Below are 16680 nucleotides of genomic sequence, written 5' to 3'. Positions count from 1 at the left end.
CAGTATTGCGAGCTTATCTCTTGTATTACAGAATAAGACGCATTTAATGCGCCGCTGAGGTGTCCCCTAGCTTTATCGGGGACGGGGGCGAGGCCCATCCCGTCCGTCGCCGCTCCTCCTCGCTTCGACACGCGCCCTGGCCAGCGATGCGTGAGGCGCCATGTAGGCAGGCAGGCAGCTGAGGTGGCGCGGTGGTAGGGTCTTCACGAAGATCTGCATGCCACCACGCAGGCGCCTGCTGAGTTGGCCTGGAAGCTGCATGTTGCCACGCAGGTGCCTGCCCAGCTGGTTTAGGCTGGCAGCTGCATGCAAACGGCGGTGGAGACTTGGTTGGTGCGGGCCTGGCAGTGGCCCTGTTGGCGTCTTCGGCGAGAGCCTTCCCGGGGGGGCCGGCAAGGGTCTTGCCGTGGTGCGCTCCTTGCCGGGGGTCTTGCCGGGGGTCTTGTGGTTCCCCCCGGCAAGGATCTTGCCGAGGATTGCTGTCTTCTAATCCTCATCTGATCTTGAATATTCCTTGTCTTCACAAATATCTGCATGCCACCACAGAGGTGCCTCCCGAGCCCTGGCCCCACGTGGATGATGGTGTTGGGGACGGTGGGCTCAAGGGTTGCTCGCTCTGTTGGTGTGGGGCGAGCTGCCCCGGCAAGGGTCTTGCCGGGGCCGCTGAGGCCGCCCTCGGCAAGGGTCTTGCCGGGGGAAACTGCTCCGCCCCTCTGCTTCTTTGCGTCCTTGGTCTTGGCGTTGCTCTGGTTGTCTTGGGCTTCGGTTTTACCTTGGTTCACCTCCCCTGTTCTGCTTGGTGCGACCGTGGGCGCGGCTCCGACTGGCCGTGCACAAGTAAAGGGGTACAAAAAGTGCGCCCCTCCTTTTGTACACTGTCGGGTGGTAGGTGCGACATATGCCAACGGGTGGCTTATCATGGTGGGTGCCAGTAAGACGTCGCCGGTGCCTGGAAACGGGATGAGGCGAAGACATGCACGCCGGCGAATCTTACCCAGGTTCGGGGCTCTCCGTGGAGATAACACCCCTAGTCCTGCTCTGCGGGGCCTCCGCATGATCACTAGATCAGAAAGAGTAGCTACAAACGCTCCTAGAGCTGTTGGGTTCAAGGGAGAAGAAGAGCAAGGCTAGCTCTCACTTCCCTCTCTATATGGTGTGTGTGTAACTCTAAGAAGCCAACCCTTTGCATGGGTGCCCCGGGGGGTTTATATGGGCCTACCCCCCGGGGGTACAATTGTAATCCGGCTGGGCGCGGGTCCCAGTCGTTAGTGTCTGCGCTCGCCGGCTTCTCCGCCGGCCGCTGGGGCCTGCCGACTGGTGGGTCCCGCCGGCTGCCGGCCTCTTGGTCGACAGGCCGGCCCCACTGCCTAGGGTCTTGTCGACGGCTGCTTACTGTAGCCTCGTCCCTGATGACGAGGGCTTCGTCGAGGTAAGCGTGGCTACAGTGTGCCGCCTCGAGGGCTCTCACTGTAGCCTTACCTCGTCTTGTCTCCTTAATGTGGCACACGCTTCGAGGGAGGGGAGTAGCCGGCTTCTGGGGGCCGGCTACGCCCTTGGCCGACTGGGGGAGGCCGGGCCGCCTTCGCGCCTCTCTCTGGCTAAAGGGGCCCGCCGCCCGTGGGCCGTACTGGCGTTGGTCGTGGATGACGTTGAGGCCAGCATGGCTACAGTGCCGAGCCGGACGGGAGATGGCTGACCCGTACGGCGTCCTGTGGCCATGCCTGCCTCGGGCTTCGGGGGTAGTGGGCCGCACTGTGGCCACACCCCGTCTTGTCACCGTTATGTGGGTGTAGTTTTGGTGGGTGCGGTCTTGGCCGGCTTTGTGGAGTCGGCGTGCTTCATGGCTGGCTCTTGGAAATCGGTCCTCTTGGCGTCGGCTTCCTGGAGTCGGCCATCTTGGCGCCGGCTTCCTGGAGTCGGCCATCTCGCAGCCATCTTGGGGGAGGTTACCGGGGCCGGGTCGCCTTTAGAGAGCCGGCCCCTGCGGTAGTCGGCCAGGGGAAGTCGGCCCAATGCTTCGAACGCTTGAAGGCTCAAAGGGCCTAATAATTTTTGAAGAACCATGGGTAGTCGGTTAGGCTACCCATGGCCATTTACTCCGACATACACCGACAAAGAACTTCAAAGAGTGCCCCAAAGTTTCTATCGGAGAGTCAAGACGAAAACGTGTGCCAACCCCTATGCATAAGTTCACGAGGTTACGGAACTCGCAAGTTGATCACCAAAACATACATCAAGTGAATCACGTGATATCCCATTGTCACCACAGATATGCACATGCAAGACATACATCAAGTGTTCTCAAATCCTTAAAGAATCAATCCGATAAGATAACTTCAAAGGGAAAACTCAATCGATTACAAGAGTAGAGGGGGAGAAACATCATAAGATCCAACTATAATAGCAAAGCTCGCGATAAATCAAGATCGTACCACCTCAAGAACATGAGAGAGAGAGAGATCAAACACATAGCTACTGGTACATACCCTCAGCCCCGAGGGTGAACTACTCCCTCCTCATCATGGAGAGCGTCGGGATGATGAAGATGGCCACCAGTGATGGACCCCCCCCTCCGGCAGGGTGCCGGAACAGGGTCCCGATTGGTTTTTGGTGGCTAAAGAGACTTGCGGCGGCGGAATCTCCCGATCTAGGTTATGTTCTAGAGGTTTGGGTATTTATAGGAATTTTTGGCGCCGGGAACAAATTAGGGGGGGTCTCCGGGCTGTCCACGAGATAGGGGGACGCGCCCAGGGGGGTGGGCACGCCCCCCACCCTCGTGGGCAGCCCGGGACTCTTTTGGCCCAACTCTTTTACTCCAGGGGCTTCTTTTGGTCCATAAAAAATCATCAAAATTTGGCATGTCAATTGGACTCCGTTTGCTATTCCTTTTCTATAAAACTCAAAAACAAGGAAAAACAGAAACTGGCACTGGGCTCTAGGTTAATAGGTTAGTCCCAAAAATCATATAAAATAGCATATAAATGCATATAAAACATCCTAGATGGATAATATAATAGCATGGAACAATCAAAAATTATAGATACGTTGGAGACGTATCAACGTGATACTATGCATTATGCCTAGCTAGGGGCATTAAACAATAACGCTTGTTAAGAGGCAACTGATACGTCTCCAATGTATCTATAATTTATGAAGTATTCATGCTGTCATTTTATCATTCTTGGATGTTTTACAATCATTTTATAGCAACTTTATGTCATTTTTTGGGACTAACCTATTGACCAAGTGCCCAGTGCCAATTGCTGTTTTTTGCTTGTTTTTTACATCGCAGGAAATCAATATCAAACGGAGTCCAAACACCACGAAACTTTTTGGAGATTTTTATGGACCAGAAGACATCCATTGGGCCAGAGTAGCACCTGGGGGGTGCCCCGAGGGGGGCACAACCCACCAGGGCACGCCTGGGGGCCCAGGCGCGCCCAGGTGGGTTGTGCCCACCTCGGTGGCCTCCTGGACCCCCTCTTTACCCTATAAATTCACAAATATTCCAAAACCCTTCGGGGTTAACCTAGATCAGAAGTTCCGCCGCCGCAAGGCTCTGTAGTCGCCGAAAACCAAACTAGACCCTTTCCGGCACCCTGCCGGAGGGGGGATCATCTTCGGTGGCCATCTTCATCATCCCAGCGGCCACCACGATGAGGAGAGAGTAGTCCACCCTCGGGCCTAAGGGTTTGTACCAGTAGCTATGTGTTTAATCTCTCTCTCTCTCTCGTGTTCTTGAGATGTCACGATCTTGATGTATCACGGGCTTTGCTAATATAGTCAGATCATATGGTCTTTTCCCTTCTCTATCTTCTTGTGATGAATTGAGTTTTTCCCTTTGAGATTTCGTTGTTATCGGATTGAATACTTTTATGGATTTGATAACACTTGATATATGTCTTGCAATTGAATACTCGTGGTGACAATGGGGTATCGTATTGATTCACTTGATATATGTTTTGGCACTCAACTCACGGATTTCTGAGGTGACATTGGGGTAATCTATGCATAGGGGTTGATGCACGTTCTTGTCTTTGTTTCTTCGGTAGAAATCTTGGGGCAGTCTTTGAAGTTCTTTGTGTTGGATTGAATACTATGAATCTGAATTTGCTTTGGTGTTATTTTAGTACGAACTCTTGGTTAGATCGATCGGAAAGAATAGCTTCGTGTTATTTTAGTACGAACTCTAGGATAGATTGATCGGAAAAAATAGCTTTGAAGTGGTTTTGTACCCTACAAACAATTCCGTCTTATGTTCTCTGCTAGATAGGAACTTTGGAGCGATTCTTCATCGCACTTTGAGGGGTGATTATATGATCCAATTATATTAGCATTCTTGAGAGGTTGCACTAGTGAAAGTATGGACCCTAGGCCTTGTTTTCAAGCATCGCAATACCGTTTTTGTGCCCGTTTACTATTTCTTACCTTGCTGTTTTTATTTATTCAGATTATAAAAATATATTTCTACCATCCATATTACACTTTTATCACCATCTCTTCGCCGAACTAGTGCACTTATGCAATTTGCCATTGTATTGGGTGTGTTGGGGACACAAGAGATTTCTTGTATTTGGTTGCAGGGCCATTTGAGAGAGACCATCTTCATCCTACACCTCTCAGGATTGATAAACCTTAGGTCATCCCCTTGAGGGAAAATTGCTACTGTCCTACAAAACTCTGCGCTTGGAGGCCCAATGGGTGTCTACAAGAATAAAGTTGCATAGTAGACATCAGCAACCCAATAGTTATCTTTATTATTCCCTTTTTATTTTTTGTGAGTCAACATGATTATTGCTACTGTAATGACTATATTTGTATGTTTTCAATACGTCTCCAACGTATATATAATTTTTGATTGTTCCATGTTGTTTTATTATCAATCTTGGATGTTTTATAATCATTTTATAGTCATTTTATATTATTTTTTGGTACTAACCTATTGACATAGTGCCAAGTGCCAGTTGCTGTTTTTTTCCATGTTTTTTACATCGCAAAAAATCATTATCAAACGGAGTCCAAATGCCACGAAACTTTACGAAAAAAATTTACGGACTAGAAGGAAGAAGTTGGGCCCTGGTTGCACCTGGGGGAGTCCCGAGGAGGGGACAACCCACCAGGGTGCGCCAGGAGGCCCAGACGCGCCCTAGTGGGTTGTGCCCACCTCGGGTGCCCCCTGGACCACCTCTTTGCTCTATAAATACCCCAATATTCCAGAAACCCTAGGGGAGTCGACGAAATATTCATCCAGCCGCCGTAGAGTCCAGAACCACCATATCCAATCTAGACACCATCTCGGATGGGGTTCACCACCTCCATTGGTGCCTCTCCGATGATGTGTGAGTAGTTCCTTGTAGACCTTCGGGTCCGTAGTTAGTAGCTAGATGGCTCTCTCTCTCTCGCTGAATTCTCAATACAATGGTCTCTTGGAGATCCATATGATGTAACTCTTTTTGTGGTGTGTTTGTTGGGATCTGATGAACTTTGAGTTTATGATCAGTCATATCTTTTTATATCCATGAAAGTTATTTGAGTTTCTTTGATCTCTTATATGCATGATCTCTTATAGCCTTGTAGTTCTTCTCCAATATTTGGGTTTTGTTTGGCCAACTTGATCTATTTATCTTGCAATGGGAAGAGGTGCTCGGTAGTGGGTTCGATCTTACGGTGCTCGATCCCAGTGACAGAAAGGGAATCGACACGTATGTATTGTTGCTACCAAGGATAAAAAGACGAGATCTATATCTACCGCCATATAGGTAAACGGATCTTGTCTGCATCATGTCGTCATTCTTATTGCATTACTCCGTTTTTCCATGAACTTAATACACTAGATGCATGCTGGATAGCGGTCAATGTGTGGAGTAATAGTAGTAGATGCAGGCAGGAGTCGGTCTACTAATCTTGGACGTGATGCCTATGTATTGATCATTGCCTGGATATCATCATAATTATTTGAGGTTCTATCAATTGCCCAACAGTAATTTGTTTACCCACCGTTTGCTATCTTTCTCGAGAGAAGCCACTAGTGAAACCTACGGCCCCGGGGTCTTCTTTATTCTCATACATTTGCTTGCGATCTACTTTTCCTTTGCATTTTTATTCAGATCTATTAAACCAAAAATAGAAAAATACCTTGCTGCAATTTTTCCTTATTTATTTTACTTGTCATTCGATCTATCAATTTACTACAAAATTATCTCACATCCGTTTGCCTATCTTCAGGCATCGTACCCCGAAAGGGATTGACAACCCCTTTAACACGTTGGGTTGCGAGTGGTTGTTATTTGTGTGCAGGGGTTGTTTACGTTGTGTTGCTTGGTTCTCCTACTGGTTCGATAACCTTGGTTTCATATCTGAGGGAAATACCTACCGCCGCTGTGCTGCATCATCCCTTCCTCTTTGGGGAAAAACCGACGTAGCTTCAAGCGACACTAAAAGGAATTTGTGGCGCCGTTGCCGGGGAGGATCTTCATCATAACCAGGTTCCTAATCACAAATCTCATCTCCTCGCAATTTACATTATTTGCCATTTGCCTCTCATTTTCCTCTCCCCCACTTCACAAAAAATGCCGTTTTATTCGCCTCTCTTTTTCCATTCGCCATTTTCTTGCCGGATCTGTTTTTGAGTGCAATCTTGTTGTGTGATCATCATGACTCAAGAGAACACCAAGTTATGTGATTTCTCAAGTACCAAGAACAATGATTTTATTGGCACTCCGCTTGCTCCACCCGCCACTAGTGCAGAGACTTGTTGAAAGATCGTGGATGTCGCCTAGAGGGGGGTGAATAGGCGCTTTAAAATAATTACGGTTTAGGCTTGAACAAATGCGGAATAAACCTAGCGGTTAATTTGTCAAGCACAAAACCTACAACAACTAGGCTCACCTATGTGCACCAACAACTTATGCTAAGCAAGATAAACTACTAGGTGATAGCAAGATATATGACAAGAAACAATATGGCTATCACAAAGTAAAGTGCATAAGTAAAGAGCTCGGGTAAAAGATAACCGAGGCACGCGGAGACGATGATGTATCCCGACGTTCACACCCTTGCGGATGCTAATCTCCGTTTGGAGCGGTGTGGAGGCACAATGCTCCCCAAGAAGCCACTAGGGACACCGTAATTTCCTTACGCCCTCGCACAATGCAAGATGTCGTGATTCCACTAAGGGACCCTTGAGGGCGGTCACCGAACCCATACAAATGGCAACCCTTGGGGGCGGTCACCGAACCCAACTTTGGCAACCCTTGGGGGCGGTCACCGAAACCCGTCAAATTGCTCGGGGTGATCTCCACAACCTAATTGGAGACCCCGACGCTTGCCCGGAGCTTTACACCACAATGATTGAGCTCCGAACACCACCAACCGTCTAGGACGCCCAGGCACCCAAGAGGAACAAGCTCAAGGGTACCAAGCACCCAAGAGTAATAAGCTTCTCAACTTGTAACTTCCACGTATCACCGTGGAGAACTCAAACCGATGCACCAAATGCAATGGCAAGGGCACACAGAGTGCCCAAGTCCTTCTCTCTCAAATCCCACCGAAGCAACTAATGCTAGGGAGGAAAATGAGAGGAAGAACAAGAAGGAGAACACTAAGAACTCCAAGAACTAGATCCAAGGGGTTCCCCTCACATAGAGGAGAAAGTGATTGGTAGAAATGTGGATCTAGAACTCCTCTCTCTTTTCCCTCAAAAACTAGCAAGAATCCATGGAGGGATTGAGAGTTAGCAAGCTCGAAGAAGGTCAACAATGGGGGAAGAGCACGAGCTTAAGAGGTAAAGTTCATTGGGGAAGATGACCCCCTTTATAGGTGGGGAAAAATCCAACCGTTATGCTCACAGCCCGCACAAAGCAGTACTACCGCTCGACCTCACGGTACTATCGCAAGGGGTAGCGGTACTACCTCAAAGGGTAGCGGTACTACTGCTTGCGAGCGGTACTAAAAAAATACATCTGTGCCTACCACCGCTGAACTTGTGATGAGTTTTTGGTCCGGAGCGGTACTACTGCTATAGAAGCCGCGGTAGTACCGCTCTGGAGCGGTAGTAAAAAATTACATCCGCTCCTGTCCGCGGTAGTACCGCTGCAGCCTTTTCAGAACACCAAAACTGCCACAACTTCTACAAACGGGCTCCGAATTCAACGAAACCAAGTTTGTTGGAAAGCTAGCGACAAGGGCTAACACAATATTGATAGAGCTAACAATAAGAAGGAAATTAGAAAAGGCCCAAGAGAAAATGGTGAGAACCCTTCCTCGAAAAAGACCGGTAAAACCTCCAACACCGAAAACGCGATAGAAGAACCATATGAAATTTGTTTTCGATGTACTAGAGCTTGTCACGAAGATAACCACAAGCTCTAAAACCTCAAAATAAAATACAAATAAGAATCAAGAAAGATGATGCAAGGATGCAATGGTTTGAGCTCTCGACAAACGATACGATCACGCTACTCACTTGAGAGCCCCCCTTGATAGTACGGCTATCGATCCTATAACCCGATCTCCAAACTATCACCATGAGACCGGTAAAATATAGACCTATCAAGGGCAAACCTTTGCCTTGCATGAAGTCCACTTGAGCTAGATGATGACGATCTTGACTCCCTCAAGTTGGACTACCTTTCTTGATTGCGCTGGTTCGATGAAGACAAGATGATTGCTCCCCCATACTCCACTATGGGTGAGCCACTCTTCGTCACATCTTCACAAGTCCATTGACACCACAATGGACGGCAAGCATCAAGCACTTGATCTCTTCGTGATGCTCCACTTGAACTTGTGCACGGAATTCCTGATGACGATCACCACTTGATGTCATCCTCTCCATTGGTTGAGTGATATCTTCCTCTTGACGCAAGCCCATGAACACGTACCTAACCCCACATAGAACTCTCACATAGACCATGGGTTATTACACAAAGCACAATGGACAATGCTTACCATACCATGAGATCACTTGATCCCACTTGGTGTATCTTCTACGTTTTGTGTGATGATCAACTTGAATCACTCTCTGTACTTAGTCTTGATCAACCTTGACTCTTTCCAACTCTATGACCAATCTTTGGATAATTCCTTAATACCACCTTGGTCAACTCGTAAACTCCTTGAAACCAACACATGTACTTCAAGAAATGCCTATGGAAAAATCCTTCAAATATAACTCAATGCAACCATTAGTCTATAGAGAATGTCATCAATTACTAAAACCACACATGGGGGCACCGCATGTCCTTTCAATCTCCCCCATTTTGGTAATTGATGACAATCACTTTCAAGAGAGATTATATAAGGAATTATGCATCACCATGCAATGCAACAACCAATGATGCAGGAGAATGAGATGCAAATGCTCAGGAACAAAACCAAAGCAAGGAGAAGACTCTGAAAACCTTCTCCACAAACTCTCTGAAACGAAGACTCTGAAAACCTTCTCCACAAAACTCTCTGAAACTTCTCCCCCATTGGCATCGATTGCCAAAATGGGTGAAAAGCTTAGAAGGCCAATATAAAAAGTGTTCCTCCATAAATTGTGTATTTCTCAACAAGATAGTGGAATGCCATACACATATCCAAAGGTAAATACTTGGAGGAACACAAACTATATTGAGGCACAAAGATTGCTAAAGAATGATATGCCACAAGGACATAACAAAGAGAGACACAAGCAATCAAGCAATCAAAAGATACCAATTGAAGAAAGCAATCAAAGGATATCAATTGAACCAACTAGACCAAAGATCCTACGAGCCACATGAATAAAGGATATTATGATATGAGCAAAGGAGTGTTCTAAAGAAACTAGAGAAGCTCCCCATGATTTGTGCACACATAAGAATATTTGTATTTGGATACAAAGTGCACAAAATAGGATCATAGCTCCCCCAAAATCAATAGAAACTTACAACAAGCGCAAGTGAGCATATAGGAAACAAAGCCTAGTACTTGCAACAAACACATGGTTGAGCAACAAGTAAAAGAGGCAACTTAAGAATGGGCTCAACCAAAATGATGTGTGTGAGTCAAGGCAATGCACTTGAGAAGACTAATGTACGGATGAGCATTAAGCATCAATAAAGTCTTGAAAGAATGCGGCACACGGTGCAAGGCCTATCATTCCCACACACAACTAGGAAATGGGTTCACAAGCTTACTAATAAGCATATAAAGAACCTATGCTTGTGACAGCCCGTGGTGAAGATAGAAGATGAAAGCCTCATCAAGACGAGGGATACCAATTAAGATGGCAAAAGCCTCGTAAAGATAAGCATGAGGAAAATAATCTTCACCACACAAGAGTGCATCAAGATGCAATGATAGAAGACACGCACTCAAGGCAAAAGCTTTCACGGAGCCACCAAAGAAATAACATAAGAATGACAAGGTGGACGTGAAAGAAAGGATATCAACTAGATATGCAACTTCTCTCAAGTGTATAAGATTCTAGGTAGACGAAATCATGATGATATATATCTACAAATAAGGATGTACACCCGAAATAGTTACAACACAAGGAACAAGATATCCAAAAGGAAATCATACATATACCAATAAGATATTTGCTTGGAAGCATAGCACATGGCTAGATATGGTCTTATTGTATATAAATGAATTCCTACCATACAACCATCAAAGACATCACAACTAGCAACATGAGATCGTCGTTGAGATGCTTTGAGAAAGGAAACAAGTATCACAATATGGAATGAATAGCATGCCAAGATGCAACCTACACAAGGTTGAATGCAAGAAAATAATGCATGAGTAGATACTTGTTACCGAGATATGATTGGAAGGATGTAGAAGAAACCAATTGAAGGTAGTAGATAGTAGTTCATTGAGAATCCTAGCTTGACTCCAATAAGCACATGGTGACACCACCTTCCTTGTGAGTGAGCCGAGCATCCAATGCATCTCCAATTGTTCCTAGAACAACAACACAAACAAAATGGTACCCAAACTCATTGGGACCAAAGAGTTAGAAACACCAATATACATAGGACAAACTCCACATAAATATGTGCATATAGAGAAGGAAATGAATTTCATGCACATCTCATCCAATTTGAAACTTGGTGGAGTTTACCTATATATTGGGTCAAATAAAGAAGGCATGCCACAGAGACTACATGAAGTAAATATGCATGCTCAAGACCTTCAAGAACCGATACCAAATGACAAAGAAAAACCAAGTGAAGAAAAGATACCAAATGAATAAAACATCACTTGGAGGATATCCATAAAAGATACATCAAGGAATGAGATATCCATTGATACACTCAAAATAAAAGATATCAAACTCCCAAAAGAGAGGATGGTTCCAAACAAACCAAGCTCTCTACAAAGTTTCATGATGGCACAAAGTACCAAAACGAAAACGGCTTGCCTTCCACCAACACACACTTGATAAGGATCGCAAGATGAGTGTTTTATAGAAAATAGGATAGCTCCCCCAAGACTAGTGCATTATAGAGAATTTGCATTTGAATACAAAATGCACAAGGTGGGATCACCACTTTCACTATATCTAGAAAACACTAGACAAGATCAAGAAATAAACAAGATCCACAAGTGGTATGCAAGACAAAGGGAGTTGATACATTCCTTGGCAAGAGAGAAGGCAAATAAAAGCAAAAGCCAATGTAAAGATGATCAATAAATTCTACCACACAAGTGTGTACCAATTGTCAAAAGACAAGAAGTAAATGGAAATAATTCCCGGTGGTAGATAGCAAGGATATCCGACATCATCTTCACACAAAACAAAAAGCAAATTGCAACTTGTAGAGCTAACATGCTACCTAGGAACAAGATAATTTACAATATCAACTCTAGGTGACAATATCTCAAATGTACACACTTTCTAGGCTAGTAATATACACATAGCATATTACTCCCCCATAATGTGATACCAATTAAGGATAAACAAGAGGCAAATAAAAGGATCCAACAAGAGATAATTAATGGACTATTTAGAATTTGAATTTCTCATGAGAAGACATACCACATAGCGACTAGATAATCTTGAAATATCAATACTAGATGGTATTACTCATGTACACACACTTATAGGATTGTGAGGTGCACAAAGCACATCACTCCCCCATAATGGGATATTCCATTAATCTCTCACAGGAGCCAACTAAGAAATAAATAAGATGCAAAAGGCTCAACGCATGACACACACGTACATGATGTGCAAACCAACACACACATACTTGATTGCTCAAGATAATCAAGTTGGAAGCACAATATATACAAACACATGCAAGGAACGAAACCAAACATGCAAAGGGGCAAGTAACTATCAACGTAAACACTTTAAGCACGAGTTACTGCAAGGAGGAACATTGGATATAAGATAGAAACTTGATAATCCGAATGACTTGGCTTGAGACAATAAGAATGATGAAGTCCCCTTAATTCTTCATAATGTAGCCAAGTCTCCAAAGACCTCAAAGTACACCTACTGATCAAGTATGAGCTAGTTGGTCCCCAACCAAGTTGGGTCCTAAGAGGTTAGTCACAATAGGCTTGGCTACCCAAATGGTTCTTTTCTTGACACCACTTTGAGCACCAACAAATTTGGCAAACACATTGCCAACCTTATCCTTCCCAAGAGAATAGATATCATCAATTAGAATAGGGTTGGATAAGGTACCATTTGTGCATGAAGAAGCGACGTGACCTTTTTCACGACATAGGTAGCAACGTCTACTCTTTACTTTCTTCTCACTTGATTTCTCAACTTGAGAAGCATTAGCTTGAGTTTTCTTGGGAAGAGGCCTTTCTTCAACTTGAGGTTGAGAATGAGAGTGAACTTGTGGCCGCTTCCCTTGTTGCTTGTCACTAGTGGCCTTCTTCTTCAAAGGGCAAGATTTAACATGATGCCCTTCAATTTTGCACTTGAAGCAAATGATCTTGGCCGAATTCTTGACTTGTTTTTGGCCCTTCTTCTTGTTGCTCTTGGACTTCTTCTTCTTATTGGAGTTGAATCCAAGTCCACCTTTGTCATTGGGGGATTTTTGTACACTCAAGATATTGTTGAGTACGGCCTTCCCTTCATGACACTTTTCCAAATCTTTCTTCAAAGAAGTGACTTGGGCCTTGAGCTCTTTGATTTCCTCTACATGGTTAGTCTCAACACAAGCACTAGAGGAAGTACAAGCTTCATTGTTAGAGCAAGAAGGCAAGGAAAGCAATTCATCACAAGATGTACCAATGTTATGCATGGATGAATCGCGAGGACTAGCACAATGCAATATAGCATTTTGACTAAAAGTAGTGCTAGTGTCCACATGAGGCTCACTAGATGTTACCTTAGCAATCATGGCCTCATGTGCTATCTTTAGCACATTATGGGATACTAGAAGATCATCATGAGAGCTTGAGAGCTTTTCATGGCTTTCTTCCAATTTCCCATAATTGCTAGATAGCAACTCAAGTTGAGCCCGTAGCTCAACGTTCTCCTTCAAAATGGACGCTTCACAAGTAATAGAGTTTGTAGCACAAGCATCATCATTAACAACAATAGGAGAGGACAACTTGGCAAGCTCTTTTAAATAAGAAGCTTCAAGTTGGTCATGAGACTCGATGAGTTTGATGAGCTCACCCTTGATGACCCTTGAGCCATTTTCAAGGTGCTCAAAATCCTCAAGGAGTCTAGCATGAGAAACTTCAAGCTTAGCATTTTTAGTTTCAAAAACATTGGCCACCTCAAGATCTCTATCATGAGATTCCTTCACTCTAGATAATTCTAGAGCAAAAGTCTCCTCAAGAGATTCCTTGGTGGTTTGTTCAAGTTCAAGAGCTTGAGAGAGGTCCGCAATATCATTAGCGTAATCACGCTCATGACCTTCCATTTATCAATGGTGACCTCATGCTCCTCAAGACGAGATTCCAACTCATCAATATATTTCTTGCCCTCAATAGCAATAGACATGATTTCCATGAAGCTGGAACGAGCAATTTTATTCTTAAGAAGAGCTTTAAAAATCATTTCCCCCTTAATTTTTAAGGAGGCAACATCATCATTATCTTCACCATAATCGACATCATCATCACTCTTGCCATAATCAATATCATCACAAGATATATTGGGATTCAAAGTGGGAGATACCTTTGAAGCCTTGGCCATAAGGCAAAATGCAATAGATGATGATGTAGGATCCCTTGAAGCACCATTCAAGACCACATCTTGTTCCATGGAGTGTTGGATTTCCTCTACATTGTTAGTACAACAACTCGAGGAAATACATGCATTTTTATCATGGCAGCAAGATATAGCAAGCATATCATCATGAGATTTAGTCAAGCAATTTCTACATGATATGCACGGACTATCAACACAAGCATGAGAAACATGTAAGGTGCACGAAGTGTTAAAGTCCAAAGATGGAGCATTGCAATAAGATAGTGATGAAGAGTCATCAATGATAAGCACACTATCATCATTGCAATGACCACCACTACTCACCATATCATTACCTTGTGGCAAAACCACATGTGGGTGGTGTAGTAGAAGTTGAGAAAGCAACACGGCCGGAGGTGGAGGGAGAACAATCATCCCCACAAATCTTGGACATGCCATATTTATCTTGAAGCTTTGTCCACAACTCATGAGCATCCCGGAACGGCATGAGTTGAAATATAACTACATTGCTCAAAGCATCGAAAATCACATTAGAAGCTTGAGCATTGAGATAAGAGTTTTTCTCATCCTCTAAAGATAATCTTTGGGGATCCTTTGAAGGAGAAAAACCCATATCTACAATTCGCTCTAAATTTGGGTCCATGACCCTAAAGAGATTAAGCATGCTAATTACCCAAACATCAAAATTTGTGCCATCGAAACTAAGAGTGTCAGAGAATCCTAATCCCCTAGTCGACATCTTTACTCTCTAGGTAGTTAAGCCTAACAAAGAGAGACGAGACTCTGATACCAATTGAAAGATCGTGGATGTCGCCTAGAGGGGGTGAATAGGCACTTTAAAATAATTACGGTTTAGGCTTGAACAAATGCGGAATAAACCTAGCGGTTAATTTGTCAAGAACAAAACCTACAACAACTAGGCTCACCTATGTGCACCAACAACTTATGCTAAGCAAGATAAACTACTAGGTGATAGCAAGATATATGACAAGAAACAATATGGCTATCACAAAGTAAAGTGCATAAGTAAAGAGCTCGGGTAAGAGATAACCGAGGCACGCGGAGACGATGATGTATCCAGAAGTTCACACCCTTGCGGATGCTAATCTTCGCTTGGAGCGGTGTGGAGGCACAATGCTCCCCAAGAAGCCACTAGGGCCACCGTAATCTCCTCACACCCTCACACAGTGCAAGATGTCGTGATTCCACTAAGGGACCCTTGAGGGCGGTCACCGAACCCGTACAAATGGCAACCGTTGGGGGCGGTCACCAAACCCAACTTTGTAAACCCTTGGGGGCGGTCACCGAAACCCGTCAAATTGCTCGGGGCGATCTCCACAACCTAATTGGAGACCCCGACGCTTGCCCGGAGCTTTACACCACAATGATTGAGCTCCGAACACCACCAACCGTCTAGGGCGCCCAAGCACCCAAGAGGAACAAGCTCAAGGGTACCAAGCACCCAAGAGTAATAAGTTTCTCAACTTGTAACTTCCACGTATCACCGTGGAGATCTCAAACCGATGCACCAAATGCAATGGCAAGGGCACACAGAGTGCCCAAGTCCTTCTCTCTCAAATCCCACCGAAGCAACTAATGCTAGGGAGGAAAATGAGAGGAAGAACAAGAAGGAGAACACTAAGAACTCAAAGAACTAGATCCAAGGGGTTCCCCTCACATAGAGAAGAAAGTGATTGGTTGAAATGTGGATCTAGATCTCCTCTCTCTTTTCCCTCAAAAACTAGCAAGAATCCATGGAGGGATTGAGAGTTAGCAAGCTCGAAGAAGATCAACAATGGGGGAAGAACACGAGCTCAAGAGATAAAGTTCATTGGGGAAGAAGACCCCCTTTTATAGGTGGGAAAAAATCCAACCGTTATGCTCACAGCCCGCACAGAGCGGTACTACCGCTCGACCTCACGGTACTACCGCAAGGGGTAGCGGTACTGCTGCTTGCGAGCGGTACTAAAAAAATACATCCGTGCCTACCACCGCTGAACTTGTGACGAGTTTTTGGTCCGGAGCGGTACTACCGCTGTAGAAGCCGCGGTAGTACCGCTCTAGAGCAGTAGTAAAAAATTACATCCGCTCCTGTCCGCGGTACTACCGCTGCAGCCTTTTCAGAACACCAAAACTGCCACAACTTCTGCAAACGGGCTCCGAATTCAACGAAACCAAGTTTGTTGGAAAGATAGAGACAAGGGCTAACACAATCTTGATAGAGCTAACAATAATAAGGAAATTATAAAAGGCCCAAGAGAAAATGGTGATAACCCTTCCTCGAAAAAGACCGGTAAAACCTCCAACACTGAAAACGCGATAGAAGAAGCATATGAAATCCGTTTTCGATGTACTAGAGCTTGTCACGAAGATAACCACAAGCTCTAAAACCTAAAAATAAAATACAAATAAGAATCAAGAAAGATGATGCAAGGATGCAATGGTTTGAGCTCTTGACAAACGATACGATCACGCTACTCACTTGAGAGCCCCCCTTGATAGTACGGCTATCGATCCTA

Source organism: Aegilops tauschii, chromosome 7 (assembly GCF_002575655.3).
Source record: "Aegilops tauschii subsp. strangulata cultivar AL8/78 chromosome 7, Aet v6.0, whole genome shotgun sequence".
NCBI classification, from domain to species: Eukaryota; Viridiplantae; Streptophyta; class Magnoliopsida; order Poales; family Poaceae; genus Aegilops; species Aegilops tauschii.
Note: the sequence above shows the minus strand (reverse complement) of the source record.